The sequence below is a fragment of the Vidua macroura genome, chromosome 8 (genome assembly GCF_024509145.1).
Source record: "Vidua macroura isolate BioBank_ID:100142 chromosome 8, ASM2450914v1, whole genome shotgun sequence".
NCBI classification, from domain to species: domain Eukaryota; kingdom Metazoa; phylum Chordata; class Aves; order Passeriformes; family Viduidae; genus Vidua; species Vidua macroura.
The window spans coordinates 4,568,753-4,583,698 of NC_071578.1; the positions used below are offsets into that span (position 1 = coordinate 4,568,753).

The window sequence follows — 14,946 nt, forward strand, 5'->3', positions numbered from 1 at the left end:
TCTTTCCCAGGGGAGGAAAGAAATGATTCAGTCTTCACATTTTGTTACAAAATTCAGAAATAGTACAGATCCAAAAATACTAACGTAAGACATAGAAGGTTGAAGCACTTCACATTTTTCATAATTTTCCGACTTTTCCAGCTTCAACTGTGTAATATGGAGTTTCATTTTACCATTTCTTTAAATTCTTTATCTTTAATTCTTTTTTAAGGTTACTCAATTTAAGTACATTTACATACACATACAATGAGACACACATCTGATAATTATTTGTAATTAGATACTGATATACCACACCAAAACATGAGACAGTTTTTCAAGTATTGTTTTGGGGATAGAATCAGTGTTTATTTTAGGGACTCAGATATCCACTTTTGGTTTTTTTTTGGGGGGGGGAATCAATATACAAACATGTAAATGTGTAATTGTATTTACAGCTGTCATTTTATGACTAATTAGAACACAAGCAAATTTTTGACTCCATCACTTTGAAAAACAGTTTTTAAAAAGTCTATCACCAGCAACAATGGTTTAAATATGCAAAGGTTTATTTTTCAATAAAGGAAGAAAATTTACTAAGGTAATCTAAATTTTCTTGGTGTGTTCCTCACAGTTTAAATATCACAGATCTAAGTCAAGCTCTGTAACCAAGCTATATTTATAAGGACCACAAAAATAAACACTTGAGCACTCAGGACAATATCATTATTTTAACAAACATTCATCAGTAATTCAATTGAGGCTCTTGGGATCACTTCACACTGAAGCAACATCTCCCTATAAACACATCTGAGGGCAAACTCAAGGGTAGCTGTTCTCTGAATTACACCTCTAATCTGGCAGATCTTGGCATCACACCTTGTTTGCATTTAAATGAATATAAAAATTGCCATTTATCAGTATTGTCCTAATTTGTGCCAGGTGGTCCCTCAACAAAATCATCCAGCATTTCCAGAACACCCTTTAGGCTGCATATCAACAGTTTATGAAGCCCAGAAAAGCCCTGTGCCTAAAAAAAAGCAAATATTGGTGGCTGGTTTCCTGTCTGAGCAGACTTAAAGCTGTGTTCTCTGCAGATGTGAAGAAAACGAAACAAGGAAAACTTGTTTTTGAAACAAGATCTGGATTGATTAAGAATCCTTGAATAAAACCAACTGAATTTTCAAAGCACTTTCCCCCCATAAGAGAATCTATGTTTCAGAAAACCTTTCAAGGAAAATGAAAGGAGAATGCTCATAATGCCCCATTATGAACATACAATTAGCTAAAGCTGAACTACTCCAATACTTGAATTATTTTTTCCAGGGCAAAAGACAAAACTCAGAAGCTTTTTCTTATTTATCAGTAAACCAATTCTCACAGAAGAAAAAAACTTCCAAACCTAAATTAATAAAGATTCTCTATTTCAAAGTACTACTAGCTAATTTCTAGCCTTCAAAATGATACTGTTTGCACCTACTCTATGCTCTAATGAATATACAACATAAAGTAGCACTAATGTAAAAATGTAAATTGTATAATTGCTGTTTTCTTCAAATTAGTTTAAAATTCCTCATGGGATTACAGACCTCTACAAGACTGATGGTCCTAAAGAATAAGAGACAAAAAAACCCTCTTAACTTTATAATAAATTGAAAACTAACACAGTATCATATAACTGTTTTCCATTTTTAAAAGCCTGCTTCCACCCATTACACCTTGGCAAGATTCCCCTGTAAATTAATAGCAATTCTATTCAACCTTCATTAATAAACCACAATTTGCAATGCACATTAAAAAAAAAAAATCAATTTGTGCCTTTCTTCCAGTTACTAAAGGGACTGAACACATGACAGAGCCACCACCGTGATCCCCTTCCTGACAACTCTAGACAGAGCCAAAAAGCATTGATGGAATTGCCATGACTCATACAAGGAATTGCAGAACTCTAATTCCTCAGCATAGGAAATCTGGCTGGAAGACCACTAACCAAAGAATTCATCAGAACTTCAACTTAAAAATGTCTTCAGAACACAGGTCATGTCTTGCATAGATGATATTTTTCATTAAATTATTTGAAGCAATTATGAAAAAAATCTCCAAGTCTGTACCTTTTACAGCATTATTACATGCAGCCTTAGTTATTTTCTGCAGTGCAGAACAATTAACTCTTCTAGAATGAAGCATTATAAAAAGATTATGAGTTCTTAGGAAGGCTGAAGGCATCCTACAATCACATACAATTTCATTTTCTTTTGCCTCCCCTCCCTGCAAAGGAGATGTGGGTCAATGACATTATGCTACTCCAGGAAAAACATCTCTGTGGCCCATTTCCTCCTGGTTCTTGCCACAGTCCTCCAGAAACAAAGATGCTCTTGAAAACCCATTTTGTGCTGTATAGTAACACACTGTAAGAACTCCCAGCTCCTTGAAATTCATTCCTGGAGGGCTGTGTTAGAATGCAAACAGGAGGTGTCACTTATTTTTGAAGCCTTACATCTCTCTTTCCAGCAGCAGGGTACTAATTTAGGAGGTCCATACTTCACCAGCCCAGCTTCTCTCAGATTTCCCCTCTCCCCACTCTTTTCCTCTGAGGTACAACACACAGTGACATTCCCCAACATTTATATCCCACACTGAGGGCTGCCTGGCCTCCTGGGCACCTCTAAAAATAAAAATCCCAGATCACCTTCCCCAGTCTCACTGTAAATGCATGACTGCACAAGCAGGACCTGCAGAGGCACACGAGCATCTCCTCTGCACCATTTATAACACACAGCTCAAACTCTCCCACATTAATTCCTATTTTTAGCTTCCCACCAGCACCTGTTCTTGAGTTCACCTCCATTACAGACTGGTTGCAGCCTTTGTATCTTCAAGTACAAAGTCTAGACAAGACTGAAGTGAGATGCCAGATAACATTTCTATGGCCCAATCTCTCCTTGACTTGATTTCCACAGGTAGGTACAAACCATGGACCACTGGCTGACTAAAGCAAGTGGAATTTTGTCCTCATAAAAAGACCATGCAATAGGCTTTGCACTATGACAGGAGAGTTTGATTAAGAAACACAAGAAGGGCACCTAATACCTCTTTATTTCACATGTCTTTCCCCCAAGCTTCAGGTGTATTTTGTTACTTTTATTTCTTTAATTTAGAGGAACATTTCTACTTCCTGCTCTTTAACATTTGGAATTTTGGATTTAACTCACCCCAGGAGACGACTTTGGGGTTCTTTTTCTATCAGCTAGGAAGATTAAGAAACATCCATTACCTACTTACTCATCCCTATGAAATGAAGAACAACACTCATACACCTCCACTTGATAAATATAAAATGATGCCATGAGTCATGCCCACCCCTCCTCCCCAGCTCCCTTTTTAAGCTCTGCTGTTTACAGCAGCTCCAGCAGCACAAAGGGAAGGTAAAGCAGCACCCCAGCGATCTCCAGTCTTTCCTGCAGTTCCAGGGACAGCTTAATTAGTGAGGGTTCCTGGCTTTTGCCTAGGCAATTACTCTCAGCTTCCTGCTGTAAATCAGCTGCTCTCCAGCTGGTCATCTCTTTTACTGACCATTTACAGCCTCCCGAGGGGAAGAGATGAGTTCAGACTGTCCTGCTTATCCCCTGAAGAACACTGCAGTGAAAGCTTTCCTTCTTCTGTACATCCAGGACAAGGAAGGGGAGCAGGGAGGGGCAAATTCCAACCCTAAGACAAGCAGCTCAGAGCAGCCTCTGAAAACAAGTCACATAAATCTTCCAGAGACAGTAGTTCAAACATCTTTTTATTTCCTTGAAAATTTTCCAGCACAGGGAGCCCACCAGAGAGATAACTTATACTATGAGACAATACTATAGATCCCTGCTCACCCTTCATACAGCTTCCATACTACCAAAACATAACAAAAAAACCCCACAAACAACTAATCCAGGAGCTGGAGAGATAACTTGGCTGCAATTCTTTTGACAACAAGAGATAATTCAGAATTTATAGATTTAAAATTAAAAGCCCAGTTTTTCCATTTCCCAAAGATCCTCCACTGCCTCATTTTTGTCCTGGAGGGTACAGCAGACATTGGATACTTCTGTTAACGGGGAAGACATGACTGATTTGCCAGCAGCCTATGACACCATGATCAACTTTTTAACTACATCTAAAAATGAGATCTGGAAGTCTCCAGGATACACTGCCCCCTAAATTCAGATTCCCATTCTAAAGTAGTCAAATAGGAGGAAAAACCAGCTGCAAAAGGCCAGTACTCAACTGGAAAAAAATTCCTAAGCAGAAATCAATTTTCCAAATTAAAAAACCTTTAGCACAAGAGGCATTGACCTCTCCTATCCCTGACCAAATTATGAGGAATGTCAAAAGATACACCCCTCCCCCAGCTTCCAACTTCCAAGCAGACCACAATATAGAAAAATTCATGGTTGCAGTGCTGAATCATCTAACAAAACCAGCAGCCTTATCTTGAGCTTCAGTCTTATCCAGCTGTGATTCTGTGCTCAAAATGCTGATCTGCTGTTTTCCAGGAACACTCGTTAAATCAGGCTAAGCCAACCACTCCCATCTCTTCCAGTGCACCTCAGCAAGTCAAATGATTAATTTTATTCAATGTTACTTTCACCTCAGGGAAAAAAAAAAAATATCAGTATGTTCTAAGGGAAATCTGGAGTTCTATGGAAAATGTTCTGGAGTTATCTGAATCCATCATCCCCTGGTCTATTTCAAATATTGATCTAGAAGTTCCACGATAGAACAGACTGGTACTTCCTCAAAAATTTCTGCAGAAATTTCTCTAAGTGATGTTTCCTGCTCTGATCTGAACTGTTTTCCTCCATTTTAAGGTATTTGCAATAGCAGCCAAAGGCTTTGGGATATGATGGAATGAGGAAATGCACTTCACAGGATGCAAAACTCCTCTCTATCACTGATGTTTTAAGTCAAAACAACAACAACAAAAAAAAAAAAAAAAAAACCAAAACCAACCTCACCTATTAAGGGTTTTTGCCCAGCTAAAACAATTATTTTAATTGTCCCTCTAAACACACTGAACTAACACAAATAAAGGGAAGCATCCTGTGCAACAAGGCCATTATAAAAAAAAACCTCTTGAAATTAATACATTAATAACTTATGAGTGATGACCAAATTACAAAGCAATGAAGTAAAATAACAAAGCTGAAAGACAGTGACAGAATATGTTCAATAACACCAAGTCTTTACAACAGTCAGATGTAACTTTCATCACTTTATTTTAAGCCTCTGCATAATATAGTTTTGAGTTTATAATTACTCAAAATGAGATATAACCAGAGTTAAATGCAATAAAAGAAAACAAAATATAGTTACTCTAGTTCAATTTGACTTATATCTCACACAAGCCTTAAAAAAAGTTTTTAAATGCTTATCAATTTCAATTACGTACTAGTTAAAATTTTTTAAAAATGCAAGTTCAGACTTGAATCATATTTACAATTATTGTAAATTTTTTTTATCGGCCTTTTCAAAATTCTAAGTGCCACCTCCAAAACTCCAGCTATGACAAATGAGGTCCTTGTTCTCAAGGATGCTTACATGCTTCGTCTATAGAAAGTATCCATTCATGACAACCAAAACAAATTAAAAATTAAGCAGGAAATAACCACATTACTTACTAGATTACTTATTATTACTAGTTAGTCACCTGTTTAATTTCAATAATCAACTAATAACTGTTTCATCCAGGCCAACCACTCCAAGCACTTAAACTCCACACGCTCCCAGCTATTTCAAATTCCCATCTGACTCAAACTACAAATCCTGGTGAAGCTTATTTGACTTTAAGAAGTCCAATACAAAAAGAAGGTGAGGCTGTTTGAATAATGAAGTTTGCCATTTTTGAGCCAGTCTTGCTGCTTTTCACTCGGAATCTTGGGTATAAACTCAGCAGTACAAATAAACACAGACCTTCTTCCTGGGAAGTATGTAAGAAATGGAAAGGCCAGCTGCTTAGGAAATCAGCAATATCTTCACTTTTCACAGAATACTCTTATGCTGTTAAAGAAAAGGCTGTAAATAACTGATTTTTCAGTTCATTTCAATAACAATAATGAAAAGAACATTATCAGGTGAATATTTGATTTGAACTCTTTTACAGATATAAAAGGATTTAATGAAATCAAAGCACACAAAGTGAGTAACTGATTATCAATTTTGGTTTTGTAGATCTAATTTAGCAAATCCAATGCAAAATAAAGAAAAATGCAACAGTTCACCTAAATCAAAACTTTGGAAAGGAAAAAAATCATTGCTGCTCAATTTTCACCTCATTTATTTTAATATTTACAGGACCAACTGTGTTCATTTCATTGTATAATCGACTATGTGGGTCAAAATTCCCTCTACTGCAAAGATTTGATATTTCCTCCAGAATCCAGCTCACTTGTCAGTTATATCAGAACTACACAAGGATTTCCAGAGATTAGGACTAATCTCAGAGCTCTTCAGTAAGTGCAAGTGTAGTGAAAGCTCTTTAGGCAGAACAGGGCTTTGCCTGTCTCATGTAAGACACTCAATGTGCACTTACAGATGCACAGCTCCTGTCTACCAAGGTGGGAGGGGAAAATTAAGCTCCCATAAAATGGCAAAGTTTTTGGGACATTACCCTCCCCCTCCCCTTTTTTATACACCTTAAATTAAGAAAATCAAACCCCACTCTGGCATATTTAAAAGAAGTCTCACCTGACACACAGATAAACCCCACGAAGTTTATCTGCTCTGCAGAAAGCTGCTCTGCAGTGCCAGGTTTTCTGGCACAGTGCCACAACACTCAAAGCACATCACTCACTGTAAATTCTCACAGAATTCACTTCCAGCAGCCTTGGAACCAAGCCATGAGCACGGGGAATTGTCCTCATGGCAGGTACAGCCTATGGTTGTGGCTTTCTGCCTCACCTTCCTCCTCATTTGTGGGATGACACAAATACCAGCTACTGCCCAGCTGCTGCTCTGCACTGACAAAGGTGTTTCTCAAAACATCAGTTATGGTGTTAAGGAAGAATAACACCCCTTCACCCACAGAATAATCCCAAAAGTACCAGGCAGGCTCCTGGCATTTTGTGGGCAGAAACACTCCAGAAGAATCCCAAGTCCTGTGTACGTCCAGCAAGCCTGGAAATCCTGGATGTACCACGAGCATGCAACAGGCTGGTTTTCAACACCCTGTACTGCTGCCTCCCACAAAAAGGCAGCAAATGGACTACCTGAAGGAATCATGCTCCTCCACCCAAAAATCAGGGCACCAGCATGAAGTAGGAAGACAATATAGATAAATTACAGCATCTACAGTGAACTTGATTTAAGGAAGAAATACAAGAAAAAGGTTAATGATAAAAAAGTCAAGATAACCAAACCCCGAAGTCCTGAATCAGCACACACACTTTTAACATCCTTTAAGTTACCCAACCTTCCAGCACTGCTGTACAATCAGGCATGGTCTACCAGATATAGGAATAACTTGCCAGCTGAATTATTAGCCCAGCCTAAGTTCTCATTTGTCATTTTCAGCCTCCCTAAAGAGTTAACCAACATATTGAACAACATCTTTTGAAGTGCAGTTTTAAGACTCTTACAACAAACCTGGCATGTAAATGTTTTAGTGCTCAACAGAAGAACACTTAATTAAGTCACTAGTCTGAAACAAGTTCCAACACATTTTCTTGGACATGGGATGTAAATATGGTGGGTACCAAAGCACTCAGGGAGAGCATACACATTAAAGAAATTACATATTAAATGAATTAATTTATCACCTATCTGTCAGTATACAGAGACTGTTCCTGGGAGTGTTGACTCTGAACAATGAAAACATGTTTGCAGAGCTTGGTAATTGCTGTCTAGTCTACATTTTCAATTTATAGCAATGACAGTGCCCTATTTTCAACAGAAAGATTTTAAATCCAAAATACTTTTAACTCTATAACACTATTAAAGACACTGCTCATTAGAGGTGGCTGCAAATTCTTTTTCCCTTTGGGGGAGTGGAGAGGTAGAAAAGCTCAACCACTTTCATATGAAAAGTTAGTAAATCAGGTCCAATTTAAGAGATTCTGCTTACCATGCCAGCAGAACAAATGATCTAAATTAATATCCAGAACATCTGGATGCAGTGGTTAGCTGGAATTAAAAGCATCTTCCAAAGAAGAAAACAGCCAACAAAGGAACAGAGAGAGCTTTGCTACTGTCCCCTCTGTGGCAGAACCATAACATAAAAGATTTACATGTTTGTGTGGGTATTTTAAGCATTGTTTTAAAATTCTGTTAAACAAACAAGGCCATGCAACGCTCCTTAAAGTTTTAAGGACTTGCTTTCTCTAAGTGACACCAGAGATTTCCAGTCAAAACATTTTTTCTGGTTTTCCTCCTCCTGCCTGGAGGTTACCCCTAGCTTTTTAACTTGGGCAGTGTCTTCAGCCTCTCTCTCCCAGCACTAGGGAGCTCTGTGCCCCACGTCAGCACCTCCCCTGGCCACAGCCAGCCTGCCATACCCTGAGCACTCCTGTGATGCTGAGCTGCTGCTCAGCACTCTCTGCATGAGAATGGAGGGACACAGCAGCAGCTTGTCCCAGGCCACACAGGAAGCTTTTTGGCAACACAGTGAGCTGAACCTGTTTCCCAAGTCCCAGAGCAACAACCTCACTATTGAACCACCTTTCTTCTACATAAAATACCTGAAACTATTCAGATTTTAAGGCAAAGGCATATGTTCAAACCTGAAAACTGTTTAAACTGTTGAATGCCACAAATGTCTACCAGACCTGCAACTCCCTACTTGTGCAGATAACATCTGTTAAGAGTAAGTGGCTCATACAGTTCTGCACCAGAAAGCTTAATAAGTTCCTTCTCCAAGATTAAAGAAACACCTACACATTCTAGATGCTTCTGCAAGTCCCTGGAGGGAGAAAATGCTGTTTAGTGCTGAGACAATGAACCAGCTTCCTTCCTCAACAGCAACAAAACCCTGCTGCTTTACCTAGCACTGAGAGGAAAGCGTTATTTATAGAACTGAGCCCTATACCAACACGTACCTAAATACTTCTCACAGTTAGGGTACAGCATGCATCAAGATGACCTTAGACCCATCTATTTTCAAAGTCCTAATTTGAAAGATCAGAAAAAAATTTGAAGCAGCTCAGCCATATCCCTCCATTCCAACTAATTTCAGTGATTCTCTGCATTGAAGTATAACTTCAAAACCTGAACCATTGTCACTCAGACCTCTTCAGCAGGTGAATCTTTTAAAGCGGTTACATTATTTTCATACGTCAAATAAACTCACTAGGATTATCATATTTAGGTTTCTTGTATAATTTTATGAATCATTGACAGCTATGCTTCTAGCCATTTGCATTTAGTCCCATTGCATTTAGTTTCAAAACCAAAGGAATACATGAACTGATTTTTCTGTTTCTTTATATTATTTCCTGATGAATTCTTAAGCACTTGTTCCACGCTGTAAAAATGTCTTATGCTAAAGCCAGTTACCTAAATTCCCATTTTGGCACTGAAATAGCTTACTATCCTGTATTTTCATGCAATTATACAACTGCACAAAGGTTCGCTTGGCTGCAAACCCCAGTAAGTATTTTCTAAGACTGTTCCTATTGTTCATAATTATCAGTGAAAAAAAAAAAAAACCAACCCCACCAAAACCCATCTTGCAAGACAGATACATGCTCTCATATCACAAGCTATTGTTTGTCTAGACACTGATGCAGAGCTGGATACATACAAAAGCACAGCAGAGCATGCAAAAATTCTCATTAGAGCATGTACTCACTCCCCAGCACTGCTGGTTTGCTGCACTTTGGAGGAACTGCATTTACTATGATAACTGTCAGTTTAAATAACCAGGAACAGTCAGTAATAAAGACATAGATGGAATTCTAAATCTACTAAAATAGATTAAGAATTTTGCTGGCCTGGCAGTTTGGGCTACATCCAACACTGCACTGGAGACTGTGTTACAAGCAGAGACCTGTTCTCATTTCAGTAATGTCCTCAAGTTCTTTCTAATCTGTTACAGTCAATAAAAACTGACTTCTGCACTTCCTCTCTTCTACACCAACTCTCTGACATGCCATCAGCCTTTATTTGAGCTGAGATATCTCTGCTGCTTTCTGGAACAAGCTCCAGCTACCTGGAAAAAAATGCCTTTTCCTGCATTCAGGTCTCTTCCTCATGCACATGTCTTCTGTATTCCCCATGTGTGTGTCTTCTGTCACTCACCTACTACTCCTGAGGAAAAATAAATACAGGAGGAGAGGAGGGAAAGCATGAAGATGCTGCCTATTTTCTTTATACAATGATTATTCTTTGCCTATTCTCTAAGTTGCATGAAAGCATCTGCTCCCCTGAAACATCTCAGCACTGCACTACACCTGCCAGTGACCCACTGTGCATCTTCTGCTTTAATTTCACCTCTAAAATGCAGAACTATGCAATGGAACATGAGGCCAAATGTAGTTTTAAAGCAGAGAAATAGCTCAAGAAAATAGATGCCTTTAGAATTTATGAACTTGGAATTAAATCTTCTACACTCGCAAAAATCAAATCACTGATTTTTGAGAGTCACACAAAGTGACTCGTGAGTCACACAAAGGTTTGTATTTTATGCAAAGCTGACTCCAGCAGTGTAGCACTCAGTGATGCCCAGGACACATAAAACCCCCATGTATTATTTCTTGAATTATCACTTTCTGCATCAGTGCTTATCTATCCCTGAATTAAAAGACTCTCCTCCAAATATCAGCCAGGCCCAGCATCTCTCCCCACCACAGAGAGATTTCAGCCCACTTTTTAACACTTCCCCATGTGACAAAGGGGAAAACTGCACTTCTACACTTCTGTGCTTCACAAACCTGACAGCTCCATGCATTGTTACTGCTGTGACTCTCTCAACTAAAAATAACATGTAGGAGGAAACAAGACTGAATGGACCTAAAATGCAAGTTCACTGTTCCATAAGGCAGAGTAACTCATGAGAGAGCAACCACTCAGCTACCACACACACTTCCAGCTCAGTTAGGATTGTGTTTGTGCTGCGTCAAAATGAATGCAGCTCAAATATATATAAAAAAAAACCCAATCCAAAACACAAAAAACCCTGTTGCTTTGGTTTCAACAGTGACAAGCCACTCCTCACACATCGTAGGCCCCAAAATGGCAGGAGCAAATACGGCTCTGTCCTGCAGGGTCATGTATGGGATTGGGTAAGGAGAGAAAATTTATCTTTATAAACATTACAGCCTCTGTCAGGAAAGCAAGGAATTTGTCAGAAGGCATCAAAGAAGTTGATGCTGTTCAGCTTGCTCTATGCCTAGTAGCCTCCTTAAAAGTACTCTGCTTTGAGAAGAAGGTGAAGCATGGAGAGATGGAGGTCTTAAGAATATAAAAAAAATTTAAAAGATTCCACCTCTCAGCTTTACTCAGGTAACACCACTCTGCTGATGCCTAATTCAGGTGCTGAGTGTAACAAAAAACTGTTTCCCCACTCGAAGACTGTTCCTTCTGCTCGATTATAAACACAATACTGCTTAGTGAAAATTAAGACATTTTTCTTACAGAAGGCCTCAAAGCAGAAGCTTGCCAAAGAGAAAATTGCTGTCCTCTTGATGTTACTTTGCAAACATTTGATGCACCAACATAATGCCTTTTTATGAAGGTCATGCATTAGTTCCTCCCAAGGGAGCTGCACAACACACACGGAATTTTAGTCTGCACAACACATACAGAATTTAAGTCCTTGTTAAGTCCAGCAGCATGTCAAATGCCTATCTGGAATTCTACAGGTGATAAAAACCGCGCATATAACAACAGTGGTTACAGTTTAACGTTCATTTATAGTCAAGTTATCCATTTAAAGACACTTTGTCTCAGTAAGTAACCAGCCCCGGTTACAGCTAACCCAGAGCACGGCTCGGAGCGTGCCAACAGCCTGCCCGCACATCCCTCTCCACAGCTCAAAACACACCCGGCGCCGCTCGCTGCCTGTCCCAGCCCCTCCGAGCTCTGCCGGGACGGGGATCCCAAAGGCGCAGCGAGCCGAGGCGGCGGCCCGGGGCGCCCTCACGGAGCCCCGCAGCAGCACCAGCTCTGCCCGCTGCCATCGCTCCTGCCCGCTGCCATCGCTCCATCGCTCCTGCCCGCTGCCATCGCTCCATCGCTCCTGCCCGCTGCCATCGCTCCATCGCTCCTGCCCGCTGCCCCCGCTCCTGCCCGCTGCCATCGCTCCTGCCCGCTGCCATCGCTACCATCGCTCCTGCCCGCTGCCCCCGCTCCTGCCCGCTGCCATCGCTCCTGCCCGCTGCCATCGCTCCTGCCCGCTGCCATCGCTCCATCGCTCCTGCCCGCTGCCCCCGCTCCTGCCCGCTGCCGTCGCTGCCCCCGCTCCTGCCCGCTGCCCCCGGCTCCTGCCCGCTGCCCCCGCTCCTGCCCGCTGCCCCCGCTCCTGCCCGCTGCCCCCGCTCCTGCCCGCTGCCGTCGCTGCCCCCGCTCCTGCCCGCCGTGCTCGCACGGCCGAGCGGCGGAGGCAGCGCGCACCGTGACGAGCGCTGAGATCACCTCGCCTCTTACCTCCGGGGGCCGTGACAGCGCCCTGCCCGCGCCACCGGGGCTCCCCGCACCGCGCCGGCCCCACGGGCAGAGCCCCCGCGCCGCAGAGCGCCTTCCAGGGAAAGCGGAAAGGAAAAAAAAGGAGGGAGAGGGAACAGGACAGTGCCCTGCGCGGTCACACACCGGGCAGGCGCGGAAGGAAGGGCATCACCCGGGGCGGGCCGAGCCCCGCCCCGGGCCGAGGCACTTACTGGAGTGGTGGCAGTGCGGGAGCCCCGTGAGGAGAGCCGGGCGCTCCCCGGGCCCGCTCCCGGCCCCGCTCCCGCGCCCGCACCGGGAACGGGCTGCTCCCGCCGCCTCCGTCCGCACCGCCGGCGCCCGCACTGCGCACGCGCCGCCGCGCCACCGCCCGCACCGCCCCGCGGCCTGCCGGGACATGTAGTGCGGAGCGGAGGCAGGGGCGAGGCGCGGGGCATGATGGGAGTTGTAGTCCAAACCCTGGGGTTTTAATCGCGCGTTTGATGGGGAGGCCGCAGCAGGGAGGGAAATGTTGCGTGTTTTGTAAAATTCTTCCCTGGGAGGGTGAGGAGGCCCTGGCCCAGAGAAGCTGTGGCTGCCCCGTCCTTGGAAGCGTCCAAGGCCAGGCTGGACGGGGCTTGGAGCAGCCTGGGACGGTGGAAGGTGTCCCTGCCCATGGCAGAGGGTGGAAATTCGTGGGCTTTGAGTCCCTTCCAACCCAAACTGATTTGTGATCTATGATTCTGCGAGCTGCCATTCACCACCCACATGATATTTAACAGGCCAGTTGCCAGATTCTGCACCTGGGATAGATCAGCCCTGGATGTCTGGACAGATTCTGGAATGACACCGGAGAGCAACGCCCTGGAAAAGGAGCGGGGGGTCCTGGCTGATGGCAAATCGAATATGAGCACCCCTAGAACACACAGCACAGTTGGCTTCCCTTACTCAAGGACATCCTGCAGCTAACAAGCTTTAAGGATGTAGTAAATCAAGAGGTTGATATATATCTGTGTATACTTTGCTAAGGTGGCAAAAAACTCGAGGTCTGTGTGTCCCACAGCTGAACTATCTTCACCTTCAGGTGCTGCCTCACAGCCTTTTGCCATCGGTCCTAGCAGCAAATGACAATTTCCCGAAATGATGTTTAACCAGTTTTACCAGGAAGTTACTTCTTTTCTAAGCAGATATTAAATTTATACTGAAAAACTTTGTGTTTTCTGAAATAGCAACGCAGACATTTTTTTTTCCCTCTCTTAAAGCAGTGATATCCCTAATTATGGAAATCATTTGAACTCTGCCGCTGCCTGTAAATGCATCTTTGTTTCAAGCTGGCATGTAACACCCCTACTTCACAGTGAGACAAAAGCTGTAATCAGAGCACAACAATAAAAGCTGAAGTCAGCCTCAAACAATGCCGCACCATCCCCATGGCAACTTTTCCCTATCAAACCCCGGAGAGGTCACACACTCTGCAGCTGCACGAGCCAGGAGCTTTTCAGTTTGGACTTCATTCACAATTATTCCTACATTTTTTTGGTCGTTTTTCACTTAACAGTGTTTTACTGGAGTTCATACCAGAGAATTAGCAGTGGGTGGCACCACGTCTCTCCCCCACTGGAGTTCCAAAGTGACATTTCTCATCCTTGATGGGACTGTGGCAGCTATTAAATGACTGCAGGACGTGTCCTGCCATCACGGTGCCCATGGAAGAGCCTTTTGCAAAATTGTACACCCTTTCTGCACTCAAAAATCCATGCAGTCAAAAGCCATTCCACAGCAGATGAAAACTACAGCAGCCTGCAGCCTGATATGCCTTAACTTGCAAATATTTTCTCCAGCCTCCCACACGAGGTTTGAATAACCATGTATTCTGACAGTAGGACTCAGGAAAGGCTAAAAAGATGGTTAGATTTAAAAGGAGTGTATTTTATTGGAATTTGGTAGCAAAGCTCATGTTGTGCTTTACCATGGTTTCTATCATGGAACACTACTGCAGCTTTGCTTTTAGGGTGGCCTAATTCTCCCCATTTAGTGAGGAGACAATCAGGTGTAAAAAGAACTATTTTTACTTAAACTGAGACACAGATGCTTTAAAATAACTACATTCTGTCAGCTGTGCTGTTCACACAAGTATTTACATGAAATTCACATGTGGGGAACCAAAAGATGAAGAGTTGTGAATCTTTGATGTCCAAGACATAAATACGGTTATCTCTAATAAAGCAAAACTTGCTTTCAGTAGAAAGCTTCTCACAGTTCTAGTGTTATGAACTGCGGTGGTACAGAGGCTGCTTAAAGCTCAGCTGAGCTCCCTGGCTGTGAAACAACTCAATATTTTTCAATTTTCCTCTC

The 14,946-nt window shown here is 42.4% G+C and overlaps 1 protein-coding gene across 5 annotated transcripts in view; it reads right to left on the reverse strand.

The window, feature by feature from the left end:
- The window catches only part of PLEKHA1 (pleckstrin homology domain containing A1), a 31,466-nt gene extending 18,530 nt beyond the window's left edge, over positions 1-12,936 (reverse strand). For 4 of the 5 annotated variants that reach the window (XM_053983544.1, XM_053983539.1, XM_053983543.1 and 1 more), the window contains exon 1: positions 12,825-12,936. The gene's annotated coding sequence lies outside the window, so the exon portion shown is untranslated. Of the gene's footprint in view, positions 1-12,594; positions 12,687-12,824 lie in introns of those variants that run through there. The other variant, XM_053983541.1, reaches the window with a different exon arrangement.
- Between the last annotated feature and the right edge of the window lie 2,010 nt (positions 12,937-14,946).